Source organism: Elaeis guineensis, chromosome 3 (assembly GCF_000442705.2).
Source record: "Elaeis guineensis isolate ETL-2024a chromosome 3, EG11, whole genome shotgun sequence".
Classification (NCBI taxonomy): domain Eukaryota; kingdom Viridiplantae; phylum Streptophyta; class Magnoliopsida; order Arecales; family Arecaceae; genus Elaeis; species Elaeis guineensis.
Window position 1 is genome coordinate 55,512,729 of NC_025995.2, and position 18,354 is coordinate 55,531,082.

Consider the following 18,354-nt stretch of genomic DNA (forward strand, 5'->3'; position numbering starts at 1 on the left):
TCCAGGCGGAGCTGCGCTGATGTCGATTCCGTTGAGGGTTCCGGCTGTGGGTATTTTATACCCAACACATTCTATGATCAGTATTTTCCTCGGAGTATAAGGATCCAGAAAGAGCAAGAGTTTATTTATTTGAAGCAAAAGGGTATGAGTGTGACTGAATATGAAGCAAAATTTACAGAGTTAGCAAAATTTGCTCCGAGATTAGTGGATGGTGAGCAAGAACGTGTTCACAAGTTTGAGATGGGACTAAGAACTGAGATTCGAAAACAAGTGGTTCCATATGAATTGACAACTTATGCAGATGTGGTAAACAAAGCACTGATAATTGAAAGGGAAGTCAATGAAGAACGCATGGAAAGGGAAAGAAGGCAAAGAAAGAGAGCACAATCAAATGATACACAAGGGCAGAATAATAAAAATATCAAAAGATCAGCTAAGGGAGCAGTAGACAATAAGACTCAACAGATTGATGGTGAGCCGTGCTCCAGATGTGGCAAAAATCATGCAGATAAGGATTGCTATTGAAATACCGGTGCTTGTTTCAAATGTGGACAGAAGGATCATAAAATTGCTAGCTGCCCGCTAAATGTTGAAAATCAAGCTGGCAAAAGAACTCATGAAGGACAACATAAGGGTGGTGGACAGATTTCTAAAACCCAGGGAAGAGTTTATGCGCTTACTCAACAGAATCCACAGGCTTCCAATACAATGGTGACAGGTATGAAAAATTTCGAGGACGAAATTTCTTTTTAGGGGTGAAGAATGTGATAGCCCAACCAAATCAAGCCCACAAAAGCCCAAAAAAAAAAAAAAAAAACAGAAAAAATAGAGTATGCAAAAACCGGGAAGAAGACTCCCGGTAGGAGTCTTCTTCTCCTGCGAAACCCAAGCGAATCAGGAATCCTAGGACCCTTCGGAGTCCTAGGACTCTCTATAAGAAGACCCCTTCCCCTTTAGACTGAAGATCAACCTCCTCCCTCTCTCTTTCTCTCCATTTTTCTCAAATCGAAGCCGCGGATATCGTTCGGGTTCTCGCCGTGTTTTCTCGCCGGCGAGGTCACCGGAGGTTAAGGTAAGTTTCCCCTCTTCTTCTCCTCTTTCTTCTTCTTCCTCCCCGTGCAATTGTGCGCGGCTGCCGGCGACAAAAATCACCGATTTTCAGTCGGAAAAGGGACCTCTGTTTTTGGGTCTCTTTTCCTTGAAGTTTCCGGCGCCGGCGATCGGAATTGATCGCCGGCCACCCTCCTCCGTGACCGGGGGAGTGACCCCCGTCGGCCGCCGGCCTCCGCCGCGGCGGTCGTGGCCCGAACGGCCGGTCAAGGCCGAGGGGACGCCGGTCCCCTGTTCCGGTGCGGGAAGAACCGAGAAGAAGAAGAAAAAAAAGAAAAAGAAAAGAAAAGAAAAAGAAAAAGAAAAGAGAAAAAAGAAAAAGAAGAAAAAAAGAAAAAGAAAAGAAAAGAAGAAAAAGAAGAAAAAGGAAAGAAAAAGAAGAAAAAAGAAGAAAAAGAAAAAGAAGAAAAAGAAAAGAGAAAAAAAAAAAAAAGAAAAGAAAAGAAAATAATAATAATAATAATAAAATATATATATATATATTTATATATATATATATATGAACAAATAAGTAAGTAAGTAAATAAATAAATAAATAAATAAATAAATAAAAGAAAAAAATTGAAATTGATGAGAGAGAGAGTTTTTCTCTCTTCTCTCTCTTCTTTTCAGTCTGAACTCTGACTTTCTCTCTCTAAAATTAGACTTTCTCTCTCTACTTTCTCTCTCTAGAATTTTCTCTCTCTAGGATATTTCTCTCTCTTGATGGATTTCTCTCTCTCTAAAGTTATTCCTCTAGGATTAGCGTAGTAGAAGGTCTCATCTGATGATTTTGATCGAGTTTAGGAAAGAGTCGATTCTAAGTGAGGTTTTGAGTTGGGATTTGTTTAGATTTAATTTTGAATTAAAATTAATGTAAAAATATAATTTTGGATAATAGGCACGGAAGAATCTATTAGAAGTTAGTCGATCCATTCGTTCAGTGCTCCGTGAAAGGTAAGTAATGAATCATCTTCTCGAGATATTCCATATTTATTCTGAAAATAAATAATTATTCTCTGAATTTATGCATGATTTATGGAATTATGTTTTGAAAGAAAAGTGCTTTTGAAATGTTATGGTATATCGATTTATGCACATATTTAGTGAAAGATTTATGATATATATTGTGGTCCTAAGTGTTTTGATATAGATCGGATTTATGCTCTCAGCCTAACTATGTTTCAGTGGGCCCCGCCAATGGGGATTATACGTTGGTACTTTGTGGACCCTGCCAGTGGGGGTTGTGCGCTGGTATTTGTGGATCCTGCCAGTGGGGGTTGTGCGCTGGTATTTCTGGACCCTGCAGTGGGGGTTGTGCGCTGGTATTCTGTGGACCCTGCCAATGGGGGTTAAACGTTTGGTCATAGTCGAGGCTGTGAGTACCGAGTGTTTTGAATCAAATCGGATTTATGATTATATTATATGTGAATATTTGAAAATATTTGGTTTGTATTAAATCAGCATGAAATATACTCTTATGTTTATTTACAGCATTATTCTTGAAAATTATATAATATCTGAAATATCTAGTTGAGATATTTGTTACTTATTGGGCTGTCTAGCTCATTACCTTTCTTTCTATTTTTCAGATTCAGATAATTAATTTCGAGCGTGGGACGAAATATTGGGACAGAGCTTTTAGAAGCGAGATTAGCATTGTCAACTTCAATTGAACTTAGATCTATTATTTTTATTTTTTTTAGCAAAAATTTTATTGGATGTAAGACATTTGATTTAATTACTTGAATTACAGTTGAATAATAATTATTTGATTTTATTCCGCTGCGATGCATTGATATCGTGATGAGATGCCTTGCATGCTTATGGAGAGAGTTCTTCATGAGTATGCGGCGGTTGCCGCGACCCTCGATCCACAAATCTCGGATCGGGGGCGTGACATCGTATCTACCATATACCCATAATCTAATGAGCATCAATCTTTCATAGCTCGGTTGGAGTCAAAGATGCGATAGCCGAGACCGAGATACAGATCCACAATACAAATCATATCACTTTTTAAGATCGGGTAATTTAAAAATAGTATATCAATCCAATGTTTCAGATTATTGATATCAGCCGTGGTCATCCAAACAGGACTGTTAGTTGGGCTGTTATATGGGATGCCCACATGTTAACTCTACTAAGTGTTGGCACTAGGATCCGAGGCAAACATTAAGGTCGGTAGGCAACTGACGTTAAGCAATGAGCTGACGTCTGCTCCAAAGTGGAATGTTGGGGCTAGTGAATAGAACGTTGGATACAACAAGTGGGATGTTGATGATGAGTCAGACCAAATAGATAAGATGCTAGATCAATTTGAAAATAAAATTTTTTTATTGAAGTTTGTTTGACAAGGGACCCATCAATACTTCAGTCGGTCGAATTCTAAAAAAGCAGTAAAAGAGATAGGGAGTTTCCAGAAGAATAATAAAGTAGAAAGAATGATTTACTTATGGATTTCTTGATTCCCCCTGTATAAAAGATGGGGTCAGTGTTTATTATCGAGATTAATGAGATGTGCAATAACTATATGGTAATTGCTCATGCATGTGATGATTACTAGCAACCTGGTGTGACCGTCATCGGGATCGTGGTCACCTTAATAGGCATTAACTGTCCTTAAATGGTCTTCAATGAGACATTAGGCATTTTCCTTTGCCCGGTTGGACCAATCTAGCACATTGGCTATTATCGAGGTCAAATACTTTGGACAGTACCGAGGTCAGGCATCTCGATTAGGTTGACAAATATTCATCATATTACCAAAAAAGGAGCTAATTACTATACCTCTCAACTCTAAAAATAACAACAGAGCCTTGAAATAAATATATACCATTCATCATGATGTATACTATTAAAAAATGTGCACAAAATCAGAAATCATATATCTTTCTAGTTCGTAATCTATGCATCATATGCATGCAAAATAAATGGCTAAATGATATAATACAAAGCTTTGTTATCACTCATATATTAAAACTGTTGACATATTTAGATGATCAATTAGATGAATTCTCAATTCAAATACTTTATCATATATTTTGGCATTCTAGTATGCTAAAACTATCTATGTTTTGTATATAAATAATGCATATGTCTGAGATCATCAAAATACATGATTTTTAATTTTAGCTATTTTTAGTGATAGATTTTTGATTTGGATGCCCCATTATTGATTTATGTATATTTATGTATTTATATATTCATATATATTTATATATGTGGTGGTGTGCATGTATGCGTGTGTGGACGCATGCATGCATGTGCGCACGCATGTAGGTCTTTTACAAAATTGGCCACCTAGTGTAGAGAGAGAAAAAGGTGGGCCATGGATCATAGGAAATGCAATTGTTTTGATATATGAGAATTTTGAATTTTGAAAGTTGAGAAAACGAATAATGGTTTGTGTGCGGGTTCGTTTCTCAGGATCATCTAGCGAATGCAAATCCTCTAATCTCCTCATCTTCTTGGCATACGTCTGGAGATGGGAGCAGGAGGATCCACATCCCTACTTAGTTGGACACTTATTCGGCATCCGCGATCTGCCTTTTGTGTGGCAAATGAGCTGCCCAATCATCGATGGAGAAGCCTCGTATATAATATCTGTTTATATTCATTAGGGTTGGTAGGTTGTCTCAGTTTGTTGCTTGCATTTTCTTCAGTTGATGCAAAAGTCACAGACTACTTAACAGCGTTGTTCTAATTTGAAGGTTTTGTTCTGAAATCTTTGTCCAACATGTTCAGAAGTCCCTAGTAGTCAATATTCAATCAAAAATATTACATGCTTTTTTCTCTCCATTTTTAAGTTCGTGCATGTCTAGAAGTTGAATCAGCCAAGGTATTGTTATGTTCAACTCAGTCAGTTGACTCAAATATCAAATGATAATGTTGGTATGAATCATCTTTTCTTTGAAAGATGCACTGCCCCCAACTTTATCTTCATTAAATTTTTTTTTTTTTTTTTGACCCTTCCAAATTAGTGATCGTGTTGGCTAGCACTATGGTTGCAAATGGATCAGATTGAATAAGAACATAAGTGACCCCATCCGAACCAGTTTCTTAATTGAACCATAATATTAGATCCAAATCCAACTCAACAGAAGACTGAATTAGATTGGATCGAGTCCACGATCAAACATTCTACCTCAATAGGTCAATCGCGTTAGGTCCCGTCCATGTATAAGCCAAATCCAACTCGAAAAAGTTGTGTCTGGATTGGATTGGATTTGGTTTAGGTCCAAGTCAAGTCCGAGAAATTTGCATAATTTGTGCAAAAATTTTCATAGAGTTACCCACATCTTGGATGGAACATGTGATGGCCTAGCCCATATAACAAACTCAGCCCACCAAAGCCCAAAAAAAAAAAAAAGAGAAGAAAACAGGGGAGAAGACTCCCGAAAGGAGTCTTCTTCCTCCTCTCGTCGGCTCCCAATCGGAGTCGGAAAGAGCTCCCTCCGGCCCTATTTAAGGAGGAGAACCCTCCTCTCTCCCTCTCATCGAGAAATCCCGGGGCAAAACGACGGCAATCGCCGAAAAATCCTCACGGAGACCCGTCACTGTATCTGTCCAATTGCTCGCCGGAAAAACCTCGCCGGCGTCGGAGGTAAGCCTCCTCCCCTTCCTCTCTTCTCCCATTTTCTTTCCGTGTCGGGGTGCACGCTCGTCGGCGACCGGAGTCGCCGGATTTTGTTGCGGAAGAACCTCTGTTTTTGCCCATTTTTCTTCGATTTTTCCGACGCCGGTGGTCACCGCCGACCACCGGTTTGGCCCTCCTCTCATCGTCGGGTCACCCCCCTCCTGCCGATGGCCGCCCCACGCCGGTTGCACCACCGGCCGGCCAGCCAACAGGGGGTTGTGAGATCCCTTGTTTCGGCCCAAAAGAACCCACGGGAAGAAGAAGAAAGAAGAAAAAGAAAAGAAGAAGAAGAAAAAGAAAAAAAAAAGAAGGAAAAGAAAAGAAAAAGAAAAAGAAAAGAAAAAGAAGGAAAAGAAAAGAAAAAAAAAAGAGAAAAAGAAGAAGAAAAATAATATAATAATAATATAATAATAATAAATAGGATTTTCTCCTCTCTCTTTCGTGAAGAAAAAAAGAAAAAAAAAGAAGAAAGAAAAGAAGAAAGAAAAATAAAATAAATTAATTAATAAATAATGATCTAAATAATAAAATATGAGAAAGAGAGTTTCTCTTTCTTCCCTCTCTTTCTTCAGCCTGAACTAGTATTTTCTCTCTCTAAAATTGGACTTTCTCTCTCTACTTTCTCTCTAGAATTCTCTCTGTAGATTATTTCTCTCTCCAAAGATTTTTAGAATTTTGAGAAGAATGATGATGAATTTAAATAATCCTCGTGATAGATTTTTGATCTGTGATCGTCGGATGGTACACCGACATCCACTTTGATCAGATTAGGTATTTTTAAGATTCTATTTTTCATGATTTTATTGAATTATCCACATGATAATCTTAATATGATTTGATCTGATCGATTGAATTTGTTGAATCATATTGTCTGAAAAATTCAAGATGAATTTTCTCTCTCTAAAATTTTTTCTCTCTAAAATTTTCTCTCTCTAAAATATTCTCTCTCTTGATTGATTCTCTCTCTAAAAAGATTAGTGAATGAAGAAATTTCTTTTAATAGTCCTGATCTGATTCTAATGAAGAACCCTGATCCATGATTGTCAAACAGCGTACTAGCGCCCATCTTGATCAGACCATGAATCTTTAGATTTGATCATCCATGATTTCGATCTAGCCATGATTTGATTTGATCATGTTGATTTTATCAATCGAGATATTGGACCAATCGTAATATTGGATTGTGTCACCTGATCAATTCGAATTGTACCTCATGAATTCTCTCTCTAATTGTCTCTCTCCACTTAATTTTATGAAATTGATGAAGAAATCTCGGTCCTATCACTTCAAATCCGATTTGATCTGATAGTCAAACTTTGGATCATTTAGGTCCTAATTAGATTTTGATTAGATAAAATTAGATGATCGAACCCAATCTAAACCGTTGAAATATGGTAATCGTATTCTTTCTAATTATTAAAATTGATTCTGTATAGGATTGTGGATGTTTGATCATGGAATATCGCGATATGATCTACGAACAAAATTTTTGAAAGAAAAATTTATAGAATTATGTGGGTTTATTGGAATGCATTCGAGGTAAATAATGTTTCACTTTTTCTAGATTTATCAGTAAATTATAATGTATTTTTCTGACATGATTTGTGAAACGATGCATGAATTGGATGAATGGTATTTTGTTATGAAAATATCTTATTTGAAATGTTATGATGAAGCATGAATGAACATATTGATTCCATGATGCATTATATTGATTTATTTCGATACTACATGATTATATGTTTTATTATCGAAATTAGAATATGAAATATGATTTATGAAGAATTATGATATAAGAAACATTATGAATTGACAACCTGACTATGTAAAGGATCCTGCCAATGGGGGCATATACGTTGGCAATTGATTTGTTCTAAGGATTTACGTCACCAGAGAGACCAGCGACAAATCGTCAGAGAAACCAGCGGTTCCGAAGGACTTTGCTGCCAAATGATTCGCAGCTCACCGCAAGAAGATATGCGGTGTTATGACCCTGCCACAGGAAAAATATGGTTATAGCTCATGGTTGACGAAAAGAATTTAAGAACGAAAGAAATTGAAATCTAGAAAAAAATTTGAATTTTCGAAAAAGAAATAAATTTGGCATGAATTATGTTGCATAATTGAAATTGATTTCGAATTGATGAACTTTATATACTTATTTTTTATAAATAATTATTTACTTAAATGCCTGATGAAATCTGTTGAGAAGTGATCATTGCTTACTGGGCTGTCTAGCTCATTATCTCCTATTTTACTATTTTTACAAATGTTGAGGAATTAAGATGATACAAGATATGAATGGAAGAGTGATCAGAAGCAGAATCTCTATATTTTTAATTTAGGTTGAAAGTCTTATTGAATTTGATGTAAAGCCTATGAATTATTGTTGAATTTATTGAGATATTAAAGAAGAAATTTAGGTCGTTATATTTTAGATTTGAATTATTGTCTAATTATTCTGCTGTTGTTTTAGAATAGCATGATAAGATGCCTTGCATGCTTATGGGAAGAGTTTTCTATGAGTATACGGCGGTTGCCATGACCCTCGATTCAAAATCTCGGATCGGGGGTGTGACAATTTAAGTAGTATCAGAGCATAAGTGGATGAATTATGAAACATAGAATCAGATATAGAATAGGTATGAGTGGATAGACACTAGGGACATTATAGTGTAGATCTTTGATGATTGTAGTGGGAGAAATATTTAAAAATTTTGATTAAACATTGAGATTATGTATAAAAGGATCGTAAGAGATTATGACATATGGAGTTTAAAATATTATGGATAATCTATAGATCATGATATGATTAGTTAGATCTTGATCGAAAGTAATCACAAAAGGATTGACATAAAATTTTATTGTGTATTATGGTTATTAATTTGATCATTGGTTATTCAAGTGAATCATAAGTTCAAATTCGATGTGAGAATAATACTATGATATTACTTCTAGTTGAGAAGTTGACTATTATTGGCAAGATAAAGATTTGATGATAAAATATTATTCCAGGATGGACTAAGAAAAATCTTTTATGATGCTTGATTGGAATATTTATCGAAATTAAATTTGGTATGTGGATTATATATAAAGTGGCATAATAGGATTAATGCATATTTGAGGATATTGCAAAGAAACCTATTTCTTATTGATGAAATCGATTATGAGATTGTAAAATATTCATCGTACTAAAATCTTGAATCATCATCCTTAGATCTAGATAATGGATCTTATTATGTCTCTTGGAGAGTACATGATGTGTATGAAATTTCAATTTAAAGATTTCGTATCTAAGTTGATCAAGAGATTTTTTGATATTATTGTTGAGGTTGTTAATAAAAAATTGATATCTTTAGATTAAGATAAAAGATCTGATTTATATTTATTTCAGATTAAGGGATCCATGTGAATTTATAATTTAAAAATTTTGGATTTAGGAATTGATAGGAGTTCCTTTGCTTTTGTTAACGAGGTCCCTAATTGAATCTACTATTAAATGGAGATTTGATTTTGAAAGCTTGTATGATTATTATGAAAGGATATTTGATAGATATTGAAGATCCTGATGATAGAAATTTTAGAAAAAAAAAATAATGATTTGAAATTCTTATATATTCTGATTATGTCCAAATTTGATGGAGCATCGAAGGATTTTTTTTTATTGATTTGACTTATAAAGATTTTTGGTTTGAAAATTATCGAATTGAATTGATATGAGAATTAAGATTTGATTTATATTGATTATAGTAAATCTATATGATGGTTCAAATATGATATTGGACTCAAGGGTTAATCAAGATTATTATATACTAGTAAAAGTATGAATGAGAATCGAAAGTTAATCTTTGGCTTCAATTGTAATTTAAAATTTTAGATCTTTTCTATTGATAAGATAAAGAAATAATTTGATCAAACTTTTTTTTTGGTGAACCTAAGAAATTTTGATTGTTAGATCAGAGTGCGCAGCGGAAGCATGGTAATTTGGATTACTTTGAGTAAGTCAGGAATGTTGACCCTTTGAGTTAAAGAATTATTATAAATGATATGGTTTGATACAAAAAAAAAAATTTGATATTAGAAAGAATAATATTTTAAAATTTTAAATTATTTTAGATATTCTAATATAATTTTTAAAAGTAGTGCTTCCACCCATTATACTAAAAAAAAAATATTTAGCATCCTAATTTTAGGATGAGTGGACCTTTGATTTTTGATTTTAGATTTAGAATATCCTAAAATTAAATTTTATAATTCTCTATTTATTAGGAAGAATTTGAAATCATTTATCGAATGATGATTTTGATCTTAGATTATTATACTCAAATATTTATCTCCAGGGTATAATGAAATTTTAAGTTAGAACTCTTTTGATCATTATTATTTTTCTGACTGAATGAAAAAGATTGAGGTTATCTATTGATATTGACGATTGTTCTACAAAAGATAGATTGGAATTATTTATAATTTAATTTGATAATGAATCGATTAATTAAGAGTAGTGAATGTTTAGATAAAGCAAATTGATATACTTACTTAGAATAGAGATATTGATTTTGATTATAAGAAAACTATAATTTTGATTTAGATTAATTTTTGAGTTATTGAATGACTTAATGATAAAATTTGCTTCAAGAATTAAAATATTTAAGAGTTTGAGGGTTTGAGTAAGAAAATTTCGATGACTAGAAATAGTGATATTGATTCAATCAACAATGGTGATATTGATTTTTATGAAATGACTTAATGATGAAGTTGTATTGAGAATTAAAATATCAAAAATTCGAGAATGAGATTGAAATGATAAATCTTCAACCTTTGAAAGTACGAATAAGAAAAAATATTTTTGAATTTTGATTGATTGGGATATCATCAAATGATTCACATAAGTATATTTTTTCTAACTTATGATGGGTTGAAATTAAGAGTGGTTAATATTTTAAAAAATATATATATAAATAAATAAATGAATGATGATGAATGAAGTTCTTATGCAAGAATAGAGACATTGACCTTCTTCTGTTCACAAGAGATAGATTTGATTTTAATTTGAGTCGTGAGATATTGAATATTAATTTTTACAGAAAATAAGATCATAATTTTGAAATCTTGAAACATTGAAAATTTTTGAGATGTTGATCTTGATAAATAAGAAAATGAATGATTCCATTTTAGATAAATATTTGATGTTTTACTTTTTCCTTATGAAATAATTTAAGAATGAATTTATATCAAGAATTAGAATATTGAAATATTTGTGGATGAGATTCAAGTAAGAAACTATGAAGACTCAAGCAAGAAAAATTTTGAAGACGAAATTTCTTTTAGAGGAGAAGAATGTGATGGCCCAGCCCATATAACAAACATGGCCCAGCCCATATAACCAAAGCCCAAAAAAAAAAAAAGAGAAGAAAATAGGGGAAAAGACTCCCAAAGGGAGTCTTCTTCCTCCTCTCATCGGCTCCCAATCAGAGTCGGAAAGAGCTCCCTCCGGCCCTATTTAAGGAGGAGAACCCTCCTCTCTCCCTCTCACTGAGAAATTCCGGGGCAAAACGGTGGCAATCGTCGGAAAATCCTCACGGAGACCCGTCACTGTGTCCGTCCAATTGCTCGCCGGAAAAGCCTCGCCGGCGTCGGAGGTAAGCCTCCTCCCCTTCCTCTCTTCTCCCCTTTCCTTCCCATGCCGGTGTGCACGCTTGCCGGCGTCGGAGTCATCAGATTTTGTTGCGGAAGAACCTCTATTTTTGCCCATTTTTTTTCGATTTTTTCGATGCCGGTGGTCACCGCCGACCACCGGTTTGGCCCTCCTCTCGTCGTCGGGTCGCCCTCTCCTGTCGATGGCCACCCCACTTGGTTGCACCACCGTTCGGCCTGCCAATAGGGGGTTGTGAGATCCCCTGTCTGGCCCAAAAGAACCCACGAGAAGAAGAAAAAAGAAGAAAAAGAAAAGAAAAAGAAAAGAAAAAGAAAAGAAAAAGAAGGAAAAGAAAAGAACAAGAAAAAGAAAAGAAAAAGAAGGAAAAGAAAAGATTAAAAAAAGATAAAAAGAAGAAGAAAAATAATATAATAATAATATAATAATAATAAATAGGATTTTCTCCTCTCTCTTCCGTGAAGAAAAAAAGAAAAAAAAAGAAGAAAGAAAAGAAGAAAGAAAAATAAAATTAATTAATTAATAAATAATGATATAAATAATAAAATATGAGAAAGAGAGTTTCTCTCTCTTTCCTCTCTTTCTTCAGCCTGAACTAGTATTTTCTCTCTCTAAAATTGGACTTTCTCTCTCTACTTTCTCTCTAAAATTCTTCCTCTAGATTATTTCTCTCTCCTAAGATTTCTAAAATTTTGATAAGAATGATGATGAATTTAAATAATCCTCGTGATGAATTTTTGATCTGTGATCGTCGGATGGTACACCAACATCCACTTTGATCAGATTAGGTATTTTTAAGATTCTATTTTTCATGATTTTATTGAATTATCCACATGATAATCTTAGCATGATTTGATCTGATCGATCGAATTTGTTGAATCATATTGTCTGAAGAATTCAAGATGAGTTTTCTCTCTCTAAAATTTTCTCTCTCTAAAATATTTTCTCTTGATTGATTCTCTCTCTAAAAAGGTTAGTGAATGAAGAAATTTCTTTTAATAGTCCTGGTCTGATTCTAATGAAGAACCCTGATCCATGATTGTCAAACAGCGTACTAGCGCCCATCTTGATCAGACCATGAATCCTTAGATTTGATCATCCATGATTTCGATCTAGCCATGATTTGATTTGATCATGTTGATTTTATCAATCGAGATATTGGACCAATCGTAATATTGGATTGTGTCACTTGATCAATTCGAATTGTACCTCATGAATTCTCTCTCCTCTAATTGTCTCTCTCCACTTGATTTTATGAAATCGATGAAGAAATCTCGATCCTATCACTTCGAATTCGATTTGATCTGATAGTCAAACTTTGGATCATTTAGGTCCTAATTAGATTTTGATTAGATAAAATTAGATGATCGAATCCAATTTAAACCGTTGAAATATGGTATTCGTATTCTTTCTAATTATTGAAATTGATTCTGTATAGGATTGTGGATGTTTGATAATGGGATATCGCGATATAATCTACGAATAAAATTTTTGAAAAAAAAATTTATAGAATTATGTGGGTTTATTGGAATGCGTTCGAGGTAAGTAATGTTTCACTTTTTCTAGATTTATCGACAAATTATAATGTGTTTTTCTGACATGATTTGTGAAACGATGCATGAATTGGATGAATGGTATTTTGTTATGAAAATATCTTATTTGAAATATTATGATGAAGCATGATTGAACATATTGATTCCATGATGCATTATATTGATTTATTTCGATACTACATGATTATATGTTTTATTATCGAAATTAGAATATGAAATATGATTTATGAAGAATTATGATATAAGAACATTATGAATTGACAACCTGACTATGTAAAGGATCCTGCCAATGGGGGCATATACGTTGGAAATTGATTTGTCCTAAGGGTTTACGTCGTCAGAGAGACCAGCGACAAACTGTCAGAGAGACCAGCGGCTCCGAAGGACTTTGCTGCCAGATGATTCGCAGCTCACCGCAAGAAGATACGCGGTATTATGACCCTGCCACAGGAAAAATGTGGTCATAGCTCATGGTTGACGAAAAGAATTTAAGAATGAAAGAAATTGAAATATGAAAAGAAACTTGAATTTTCGAAAAAGAAATGAATTTGGCATGAATTATGTTGCATAATTGAAATTGATTTCGAATTGATGAACTTTATATGCTTATTTTCTGTAAATGATTATTTACTTAAATGCCTGATGAAATCTGTTGAGAAGTGATCATTGCTTACTGGGCTGTCTAGCTCATTATCTCCTATTTTACTGTTTTTACAGATGTTGAGGAATTAAGATGATACAAGATATGAATGGAAGAATGATCAGAAGCAAAATCTCCATATTTTTAATTTAGGTTGAAAGTCTTATTGAATTTGATGTAAGACCTATGAATCATTGTTGAATTTATTGAGATATTAAAGAAGAAATTTAGATCGTTATATTTTAGATTTGAATTATTGTCTAATTATTCCGCTGTTGTTTTTGAATAGCATGATAAGATGTCTTGCATGCTTATGGAAAGAGTTTTCTATGAGTATGCGGTGGTTGCCATGATCCTTGATTCAAAATTTCGTATCGAGGACGTGACAGAACAATGATTTGTTATCTCATTCCTTGAATTAGAACTGTTCCAGCATAACTAACAAATGATGTAACAAAAGATAAGACGACTTTAACATACTGATGAATCTGAGGACTACAATGAGGCCATATGGTACTTCAAAAGAAAAGCCAAGTAAAAGATTTCTTCATAAGAAAATATAGAACAGGATGTAACAACCAAGTGCATTTATTTCTTTATGGAGAAAAAGCTTCAATATAGTCATAATGGCAAATGTACGCTCTTGCAATTATGAAGTCCCATAGTTCTAGACTAACTTTACTAATTCCCAACAGCTGGCACAACCAGCGAACTGCACCGTAGAGCTGAGAGGTAGCAGTAAATTTGCAAGCCATTCATCAGAAGAAGATTAGTCTGGATTTAGCACAACCATTCAAAACATTTGCTCCCAAGAGTTGGCTTATGCCTGAATAACACTTCCATCACAGCACAATTCATCATTCATATCAATGATGATGACCTCACCCTATGAATACGAACTATACAATATTATAACCATCTGCACAGCATGCAGGAATACTGCCAGAAGCAATATCTAGGATGGTGACAAGTCCATACCACATAAAAAGAAAATGGAAGTACCATAACAACTACCCAAAATAAGTCCACAGTGGTAATACTATATATCAGCTTGTCCATCTACATAGGAACACAGTCAACCTACAAAGAATGAGCTCTTTAACAATACGATGCTATTTCCACTGCGAACCCGACAACAACATGGAGGGCTTGGGGCAAATGATCGAAAGGCCATCCTAGCTTTATTTCTCAATGCAATCTTTGCAACACCAATATATCAATACCATGACTAAGAGAGCCATTTGTAATGATGAAGTCATGGTCTCACGGAGTCGAGCACTGAGGTTTGGACTTAGAGAATAATGGATATGACTTTGATCGTTCGAATCCATATAGTAGATCCAAATTAGGTTAGATAGATCAGATTGAATTCGATCAAAATTCAATAAATCTATACCCAACAAGAAAAATAAAATAGATCTAATTTTAGAAATCAACCGTCCACAAATCTTTTCAAACAGTTCAGATTTGGATCTACATGAGTTGGATGGGTCAACCCGACCCATTTTCACCCCTAAGAAGCAAATCAGGACTACACCGGATTTGAATGTCATTACACCATCCTCGGTCTCCCCATCTTCCAGGTCTTAAACTCTTGGTTCCTCTCTGGCCCAAGACGTCCACATTATAGGCTCAAGGTTGTAATTGTATCCGAGGAAATCCATATGCATCTTAAAAGTATGCGCTATGGCTGAATTCACTTTTTGAGCGTGCTCATTGTGCAGGAGACGGACTGAAATAGAACCCACAGAAGAGCAAGATGTTCAGTCAATGCCCTTATTGCCACCAGGGAGGCGTAGAAGGATGACGTGCTTGGATTACTATAATCCTCCCCAAAAGTGGGCCACTGACAGGAGGTAAGTGGGAGGGCAATGTGAGGTCGGCAATGGGGAACACAAAATGGTCATCAGAAAGTGATATTGGATATTTTGTATGCAAAAATCTGATACAAGGGACTCTCTACTGTTAATCACCCAGCCTTCTTATATATGAAAGCACCATTCAGCAGATTAAACTTTTGTGCAATTCAGAGAGGGTTGGGGTGTTGTCAGGGCAAAAATGCTTATATTGTCCTTGGTGACTCACCAAAATCCAGTTAGCACACACTAGGGTAAATCATGGGTTACAAAACATTTTCCATGCATAAAGCGCATCTCATTCGTCTACCAGCAGCAGACACAACAGCTATGACTTCTATGAGCACACAAAAATGCACGTTTCTTCGATCTAGCCTAGTTGCGGCTGAGGTTGCCTTCAGAAGTAATCAGGAGAAACATTCCTATTCAAACAAATAAGGAGCCATAAACATTACAATTAATGTGGTGCAAAACTGTAAACATAAACTGATTACAGGCATATTACAATTATATGGCTGAGTGAATGACAAGGTCGTATATTTATTTACATATTGTACAGGGATTACTGTCTTATTCTGTTCCACAAAGAATCTCTGTTTAAATTGCTATACACCTGCATCATCCAGAGAAAAGCAATCAATGTTTGAAAAAAATTGTGGCCCATCACACAGGCAAACTTAACCATAATTCCATGATAACTTACCTTTTACATGCAGCTGTAACCTGAATTTGGATGAGAAAATATCCAACTCATAAACTAAATGAATTCTGCCAAAATGACAAGGATCAAGGATACGGCTTCATGTTCCTTCCAACGATGCAAGCAGGAATGTTATTGCAACCAACTAGCAAGCTGTACTGTTACTTTTTGTAATTTTATGATGGAGAAGATCCCAAATATTTCCCCATAGATTCTTTTTATGTTCTGGATCTAGGCTGCAGTTCGAAACTTAATAGTTAGCAAGGGCACTGAGCTGCTGGTAAGAGATGTCTGTGCACCAGCACAGTTCATAAAACACGGTCATCCCCAGAAGACAAAAGAAAAGAAAATGCCCACAGTATGTGCTATCCGGTTAGTGTCTTAGTGACCTATTCTTATATTATCATTATATTTTCACTTACCATACTACAATCTTATCAAGTATAAACTATGTTGTTTTGTACCAGATTGCTAAAGCAGTGCCAGAAAATGACACCAAGTATTCAAATTGTCCAGCTTAGACACCAAAGAATCCAGTCCCAATAGGTCGTTTTAATCCAGTTCTCTAATTGTTTCATGAAGAAATTGAATACCTAAAACACCCATACTTTTGCGAAGTGCTATATTCTTGAAACTCTTCAAGTTTGTGAAAATTAATCACTCCACTACACAACACTGCCAAACATACCAGTTTCCATGCACAGGCTCATGTATCTTGTGCATCAAGTCCATAAATACAGAATGGTCCAACTGAACTGAACAAGTTGCCTGGATTATGATGTATAAGGTATTTGCCTAAGGTGTATAAATTAACTGTAGCAAATGTTTCCACTTAAGCAATGCAAGCAAAGAAATAACCTGTTTCTAAGTCCAAGAAGTGTGCAGTGCACTGCACGAGCAGAAGCAGAGACAGGAGCTACAGCAGCAGCAGGAGCTGCCCGGAAAGCAGTTGCCAGAGCTGATCCTGCACCAGCACCACGCTGGTAAGCCTTTAGAGGAGTCCCAAGTAAAGCAGAGGCAGTCCTACTAAGACCATCACTAAGACTCTCATAAGCCTGCAGACAAGAGGGAAAGACTCGTCAAACTACATAGAGCCTAACATGAAATGGAAAATGGCCTATAAGCAAAAGCAGATCCCAAACAGGCTGGAAACAAGTTAAGCATGCAAATCAAGTATGGACGAGGAGATCTACAACATATTCTGCTTATAATAAAAGCTACTCCTAACAAAACAGGTTTAATGAATTGGTTAATTTTACCTATAAAAAAGTACAAGGTCTGATCTTATGCAATAAACAAACTTCATGCTGTTAAATGTAAGTCAAACGCTCTTAATTAAACCATAGCAAACTTTCTTTTACTTCACCTTATAGCTGCAGTTTATTTTTTACAGAAGGGACAAACAAATATGGAAGCAAACCAGACTCATTGAAAACAAACCCAAATAATAAGTCATGAAATATTACAATGGCCTTTCCTATCTGGATGCTCCATTCTCCATTGTCAAGAAAATATTCATGAAAACTTTTACCATATATCTAGATAAATGTATCACCCTTTAATGTTCCATACTAAGAGTCACAGAATTACATAGGCAAATCTTACAAATGAAGATCAATACTTAACAAATTTGCAGCCTAGTGGCCCATGGTGAGATGCACTGAATACTATCAAACTGATGTTTGTAAATGCCACTGAAGAACTATGGAATTTGAGCTGAATTAAACATTTATCATGGTCTTAAATGTAAATGAGGCTAGAGATGACCAGCGAGAGGTCAAAAGTACAAGTTTGAGGACTTTGAGTGAAAAGGATGAGGATATCAAACAGTGATTGTGAGAACTGATATAACAGATTTTATTTCATAGGACATGCTTTCATAAAGGAAGTGAGGTCAAAGTAACATTTATAAAATCAAGATCAAGTTTCATCTTCTTGGTACCGGACCTTATACTAGTACCATGCAGGTAAAAATGTCGGTATGCCAAACACAAAGGTCAGTTCGGCATGCCGAGAAGCAGTAATCCCTCTATACTAAGACTTGGTTCGATACTGGTACAATACAGTACACCCAATATGAGGTGGTACGCACCAATATAGCAAATCTTGATCGAGATTGTATTGCTGGGATAAATATTACTTTTTGTTTATGGATTTGTTGTATCGATCAAAAAGATGCACAAAGAAAAGGCATGCTGGTACCAAAAAGTTGTAATAGAGATGA

At 34.9% G+C, this 18,354-nt stretch overlaps 1 long non-coding RNA gene across 1 annotated transcript; it reads right to left on the minus strand.

Annotated features, from left to right (window-relative positions):
• Positions 1–15,855: 15,855 nt before the first annotated feature.
• On the minus strand, positions 15,856–17,184 carry LOC140856458 (uncharacterized). Its single transcript, XR_012139670.1, has 3 exons — positions 16,989–17,184; positions 16,134–16,366; positions 15,856–16,043 (listed from the first exon to the last, which is right to left on the minus strand). It is a non-coding gene; the product is annotated as an uncharacterized lncRNA (long non-coding RNA).
• Between the last annotated feature and the right edge of the window lie 1,170 nt (positions 17,185–18,354).